At 47.3% G+C, this 7,578-nt stretch overlaps 1 pseudogene; it reads left to right on the top strand.

Moving 5' to 3' along the window:
- The first annotated feature begins 800 nt into the window (after positions 1–800).
- LOC121845507 lies at positions 801–7,099 on the top strand (annotated as a pseudogene).
- The last annotated feature ends 479 nt before the right edge of the window (positions 7,100–7,578 follow it).

Raw genomic sequence — 7,578 nt, 5'->3', positions numbered from 1 at the left:
GCATTTTGGCATGATTCTAGATTCAGAACATAAAACAACATTCATAATGTTCCAGGACTAATTCTATTAGCATTTTGGCATGATTCTAGATTCAGAACATAAAACAACATTCATAATGCTCCAGGACTAATTCTATTAGCATTTTGGCATGATTCTAGATTCAGGACATAAAACAACATTCATAATGTTCCAGGACTAATTCTATTAGCATTTTGGCATGATTCTAGATTCAGAACATAAAACAACATTCATAATGCTCCAGGACTAATTCTATTAGCATTTTGGCATGATTCTAGATTCAGAACATAAAACAACATTCATAATGTTCCAGGACTAATTCTATTAGCATTTTGGCATGATTCTAGATTCAGAACATAAAACAACATTCATAATGCTCCAGGACTAATTCTATTAGCATTTTGGCATGATTCTAGATTCAGAACATAAAACAACATTCATAATGCTCCAGGACTAATTCTATTAGCATTTTGGCATGATTCTAGATTCAGAACATAAAACAACATCCATAATGCTCCAGGACTAATTCTATTAGCATTTTGGCATGATTCTTGATTCAGAACATAAAACAACATTCATAATGCTCCAGGACTAATTCTATTAGCATTTTGGCATGATTCTAGATTCAGAACATAAAACAACATTCATAATGTTCCAGGACTAATTCTATTAGCATTTTGGCATGATTCTAGATTCAGAATATAAAACAACATTCATAATGCTCCAGGACTAATTCTATTAGCATTTTGGCATGATTCTAGATTCAGAATATAAAACAACATTCATAATGTTCCAGGACTAATTCTATTAGCATTTTGGCATGATTCTAGATTCAGAACATAAAACAACATTCATAATGCTCCAGGACTAATTCTATTAGCATTTTGACATGATTCTAGATTCAGGACATAAAACAACATTCATAATGCTCCAGGACTAATTCTATTAGCATTTTGGCATGATTCTAGATTCAGAATATAAAATGTTGATAATGCTTCAGGTGATTAATAAATTATAACTGATCTGAATTAGTAACTGAATCAGTAACTGAATCAAGTGGTGTGATTATTGATTATAGGTGATTAATAACTGCTATTCTGTCTTCTCTACTCCACAGATCTTACAGGTGAATCTAGTGGTGTAATTATTGATGATAGGTGATTAATAACTGATATCCTGTCTCCTCTACTCCACAGATCTTACAGGTGAATCTAGTGATGTCCATGTTGCTGTATGTGTTGTTCCTAGCGTACCTCTACGGTATCCAGGCAACGCACATGGAGCGCCAGCAGCCCCCGCCCACCCAGGACCCCATCAACTCCCTCATCATCCAGCTGCTGCAAGCGGACCTGACCCGCGGCCGGGGGAGGCAGGGTGAGGGCCAGGACAGGCAGGCCCAGGACACATTGCCACCGTTGGGCCTGCTCGCCATTGACACCCCTCTGGACGACAGTAGATTCCTGGAGAGGCGCAGCTCGCTGTACCAGCCCAGGTCGTCTGACCTGCTGGAGCAGCAGAAACACTACAACTCTCCCGGGTCCTGCTGAGTGAGCGGGCGCCCCTGCAGCCTCCTCCGCTCTACTCTATAGATGACTACGTGGGCAGCTCTGACAGAACCAACAAGACCCGCAGGAAGAGATACGCAGAACACAAGAGTTACCGCGGGGAGTACTCCGTCTGTGACAGCCAATCACAGTGGGTGACAGACAAGACGAATGCGGTGGACATCAGGGGTCGTCAGGTCACCGTCCTGGATCAGATAAAGATGGGAACCGCCGAAAGCAACTTTGTTAAGCAGTACTTCTATGAGACCAAGTGTCGGACTGCCAAACCTTTTAAGAGCGGCTGTCGCGGCATCGATGACAAACACTGGAACTCGCAGTGTAAGACCTCTCAGACGTACGTCAGAGCTCTGACGCAGGACCGGACCTCTGTGGGCTGGCGCTGGATACGGATAGACACTTCCTGTGTCTGTGCGTTGTCACGGAAACACCGCAGGACGTAAACACACAACCCGACCATAGACATTATGGAATATATTTCCTTATTGTGAAGGGGGGCTGTACATATAAATTATTATTTAAGTTATGTGAAATACATGTAGTTTCTACATGGCTATATATGATATATAAATATATTTGTTATTTATTGAAGTCATCATCAAAGGAAAAAATAAATTAAAAAATAAACCAAGAACTCCTAACATGCGGCTCCACAGCCACCACACAGCCTAGCATCTTCAGACTCAGACCATGGAGCTGGACAGTACAGCCTAGCATGGAGAGACTCTACCATGGGGCTGGACAGTACAGCCTAGTGTGGAGAGACTCTACCATTGGGCTGGACAGTACAGCCTAGCATGGAGAGACTCTACCATTGGGCTGGACAGTACAGCCTAGTGTGGAGAGACTCTACCATTGGGCTGGACAGTACATCCTAGCATGGAGAGACTCTACCATTGGGCTGGACAGTACAGCCTAGCATGGAGAGACTCTACCATGGGGCTGGACAGTACAGCCTAGCATGGAGAGACTCTACCACGGGGCTGGACAGTACAGCCTAGCATGGAGAGACTCTACCATGGGGCTGGACAGTACAGCCTAGCATGGAGAGACTCTACCATGGGCTGGACAGTACAGCCTAGTGTGGAGAGACTCTACCATGGGCTGGACAGTACAGCCTAGCATGGAGAGACTCTACCATTGCGCTGGACAGTACAGCCTAGCATGGAGAGACTCTACCATTGGGCTGGACAGTACAGCCTAGCATGGAGAGACTCTACCATTGGGCTGGACAGTACAGCCTAGCATCTTCAGACTCAGACCATGGATCTGGACAGTACAGCCTAGCATGGAGAGACTGTACCATTGTGCTGGACAGTACAGCCTAGCATGGAGAGACTCTACCATGGGGCTGGACAGTACAGCCTAGCATCTTCAGACTCAGACCATGGATCTGGACAGTACAGCCTAGCATGGAGAGACTCTACCATGGGGCTGGACAGTACAGCCTAGCATGGAGAGACTCTACCATTGGGCTGGACAGTACAGCCTATTGTGGAGAGACTCTACCATTGGGCTGGACAGTACATTCTAGCATGGATAGACTCTACCATTGTGCTGGACAGTACAGCCTAGCATGGAGAGACTCTACCATTGGGCTGGACAGTACAGCCTAGCATGGAGAGACTCTACCATTGGGCTGGACAGTACAGCCTAGTGTGGAGAGACTACCATGGGGCTGGACAGTACAGCCTAGTATGAAGAGACAACGTGCCTTGTTGATATACCTAGGGCAGCAGATGAAAAAGAAGATCACTAGGGGATATGACATCACCAGGTGTGGAGTAGGGGATCTACACTGTCATTCAGCTCATTCTACGACATCACTGCTCTGACTGTTGAAAACAGAAATCTGGTCCAAATGTTATTGTGGACTAAATATGTACTGTATGGATGTATGGACAAACCACTGTCTGGATGTATGTACAAACCACGAACATGTACGGGTATTTGACAGACCTGCTGACATACGACAGACCAGACATGTTTGGGTTTTCCATGATGTAGTAACTAAAGGTTTTGCTGTATCATCCAGGCTCAATACATGAGGTCTGATATGGTACTTTGGTACCAGGCCTCTGGCCTGGAAGAGCTGTGGCTGTAGGGAGGCTGGGCAGTATGTATAGAGTACATGGAGCAGGTCTGTCTGGCCTCATTAGGTCATGTTCCGCTAATGTTATCAGGACCAAAGCCTCTCAGCCCCCTCCTCTCCCTGTTAATCTGGTCCTGTCTGACCGTCTCTAACCCGAAACCCAACGTCTAATCCTAAAGCCACCTCCACTCTCTAAGCCTAAAGCCACCTCCACTCTCTAAGCCTAAAGCCACCTCCACTCTCTAAGCCTAAAGCCACCTCCACTCTCTAAGCCTAAAGCCACCTCCACTCTCTAAGCCTAAAGCCACCTCCACTCTCTAAGCCTAAAGCCACCTCCACTCTCTAAGCCTAAAGCCACCTCCACTCTCTAAGCCTAAAGCCACCTCCACTCTCTAAGCCTAAAGCCACCTCCACTCTCTAAGCCTAAAGCCACCTCCACTCTCTAAGCCTAAAGCCACCTCCACTCTCTAAGCCTAAAGCCACCTCCACTCTCTAAGCCTAAAGCCAACTTCTAACCCTGGTGAATGCTCACCTCTATGTTTGGTGATACCCCGCCCTGAGAACAGTGGAACAGTATGATAGACCCTGGTAAAACCTGGTAGAACCTCAGAACCTGGTAGAATCTAGTAGAACCCGAGTGAACCCAGTAAAACCTGATAGAGCTCTGTGATGTCGAGGGCAAGCAGCAGGTAGGTTGAGGTGTTGAGGCAGGTTAGCAGGTAGGTAGCAGGTATCAGGCTCACATCAGACTGTGCCATAGCTAATGACATGGTGTCTTAGGGAGTGGAAAGCTGCCTAAGGATATGTTCATATGTGCAGAGCTAGGATTGAAACCCCTAAGATACCCTGTAAGATGCTTTACGACAGGCTAATCCCAGCTTCAGATCACTCTCTGTCGGGTGGGCTTTTACCTAAATCATGCATTGATGTCATTTGTAAGTCTGGAGGACAGAGTTGTGTGTTGCGTAAGACCTCAGACTTCCTGTCGGGTACGAGGTCAGACAGCAATGCCAGAGAGCTATTCATAAGACTTCCAGGTCAGAGGTTAGAGTTTAGAGGCCAGTTGGTTCAGGCTCAGACACTAAATCTGACACCTGTCTATCAAACTAACCCTACCAAACAAACAACCCAGACCCCTAACCCTACCTCACTAACCCTACCTAACCCAGACCTCTAACCCTACCTCACTAACCCTACATAACCCTGACCCCTAACCCTACCTCATTAACCCTACCGAACCCTGATCCCTAACACTACCTCACTAACCCTACCTGACCCCTAACACTACCTCAGTAACCCTACCTAACCCTGACCCCTAACCCTACCTCACTAACCCTACCTAACCCTGACCCCTAACACTACCTCGGTAACCCTACCTAACCCTGACCCCTAACACTACCTCAGGGTCAGAGAACACTGAGAAGACCTGTCAACCTCAATGTATTGGGAGGAACCTCCACACAACCGTCACAGAACCTCCATACAACCATCACAGAACATAATTTACTTAGACTTTTACCCCTTTTTCTCCCCGTGGTATCCAACTGATAGTTACAGTCTTGTCCCATCGCTGCAACCCCCTTACGGACTCGCGTGGTATCCAACTGATAGTTACAGTCTTGTCCCATTGCTGCAACCCCCTTACGGACTCGCGTGGTATCCAACTGATAGTTACAGTCTTGTCCTATCGCTGCAACTCCCTTACGGACTCGCGTGGTATCCAACTGATAGTTACAGTCTTGTCCTATCGCTGCAACTCCCTTACGGACTCGCGTGGTATCCAACTGATAGTTACAGTCTTGTCCCATCGCTGCAACTCCCTTACGGACTCGCGTGGTATCCAACTGATAGTTACAGTCTTGTCCCATGGCTGCAACTCCCTTACGGACTCGCGTGGTATCCAACTGATAGTTACAGTCTTGTCCCATCGCTGCAACCCCTTACGGACTCGCGTGGTATCCAACTGATAGTTACAGTCTTGTCCTATCGCTGCAACTCCCTTACGGACTCGCGTGGTATCCAACTGATAGTTACAGTCTTGTCCTATCGCTGCAACTCCCTTACGGACTCGCGTGGTATCCAACTGATAGTTACAGTCTTGTCCCATTGCTGCAACCCCCTTACGGACTCGCGTGGTATCCAACTGATAGTTACAGTCTTGTCCCATCGCTGCAACCCCCTTACGGACTCGCGTGGTATCCAACTGATAGTTACAGTCTTGTCCCATCGCTGCAACTCCCTTACGGACTCGCGGCGAAGGTCGAGAGCCGTGCGTCCTCCGAAATACAACCCAGCCAAGCCGCACTGCATCTTGACACAATGCCCGCTCAAGCCGGAAGCCAGCCGCACCAATGTGTCGGAGGAAACACCGTACACCTGGCGACCGTGTCAGCATGCATTGCACCCGGCCCACCACAGGAGTAGCTAGTGTGGAATGGGACAAGAACCCTCCCCTAACCTGGACAACGCTGGGCCAATTGTGCGCCGTCTCATGGGTCTCCCGGTCGCTGCCGGCTGCGATAGAGCCTGGACTCGAACCCAGGATCTCTAGTGGCACAGCCTTAGACCACTGAGCCACTCGGGAGGCCCCTCATAACATCCATACAACCATCACAGAACATTCATACAACCATCTCCTAACATTTATACAGCCTTTTCATAACATCCATACAACCATCACAGAACATCCATACAACCATCTCATAACATTCATACAACCATCACAGAACAACCATACAACCATCACAGAACATTTACACAAATTGTAATGTTCCATCCCACAGGCCACATAGAGACAGCTAAACCAGACCAACTCAGGCAGCTAACACAGAGTTAACAAAGTTACTAAAGCTTTGATGCAGGGAGGGGGATTGACAGGCAGACAAAGTAAGGAATGAGGGTTTAAACCAGAGGTTATATTTAAGAAGGAGTTTCATAGATTCTCCAACTCCAGTAGGATTATACAGCTATACGATGTTGATACAGGCACCACTAGAAACCATCTGACCCAAATATAGACCTTTAACAACCTGACCATGGAGCTCCTTTACACCAGCAGAGGGGAGGAGGGGAGAGGAAGGGGCGATTCAGACAACAGGGAAATATCAGAAGGGTGGAACCACTGGCCTATATTATGGAACAGAGAAGTGATTATAAGAAGCTGACTGACAGCAGGGACCCGGGGGTGGAAACAGATGGGGTTAGAACCAATTACCTATAGGGTAGAACAAAGAGGGGGTTAGAACCAATGACCTATAGGGTGGAACAGAGAGGGGGTTAGAACCAATGACCTATAGAGTGGAACAGAGAGGGGGTTAGAACCAATGACCTATAGAGTGGAACAGAGAGGGGTTAGAACCAATGACCTATAGAGTGGAACAGAGAGGGGGTTAGAACCAATGACCTATAGAGTGGAACAGAGAGGGGGTTATAAACCAATGACCTATAGAGTGGAACAGAGAGGGGGTTAGAACCAATGACCTATAGAGTGGAACAGAGAGGGGTTAGAACCAATGACCTATAGAGCGGAACAGAGAGGGGGTTAGAACCAATTACCTGTAGAGTGGAACATCATCGTTGCATTGTTCTCCTGTGATAACAGCTGGAGAAGAACTGGCCACCCACACCATTACAGATAGGAGTTCTCCCACAGACCTATACCACCCACACCATTACAGATAGTTCTCCACAGACCTATACCACCCACACCATTACAGATAGGAGTTCTCCACAGACCTATACCACCCACACCATTACAGATAGGAGTTCTCCCACAGACCTACACCACCCACACCATTACAGATAGGAGTTCTCCCACAGACCTACACCACCCACACCATTACAGATAGGAGTTCTCCCACAGACCTACACCACCCACACCATTACAGATAGGAGTTCTCCCACAGA

This window comes from Oncorhynchus tshawytscha, unplaced genomic scaffold (assembly GCF_018296145.1).
Source record: "Oncorhynchus tshawytscha isolate Ot180627B unplaced genomic scaffold, Otsh_v2.0 Un_scaffold_6975_pilon_pilon, whole genome shotgun sequence".
NCBI classification, from domain to species: Eukaryota; Metazoa; Chordata; class Actinopteri; order Salmoniformes; family Salmonidae; genus Oncorhynchus; species Oncorhynchus tshawytscha.
Note: the sequence above shows the minus strand (reverse complement) of the source record. Positions and strands in the feature narration are given on the sequence as shown.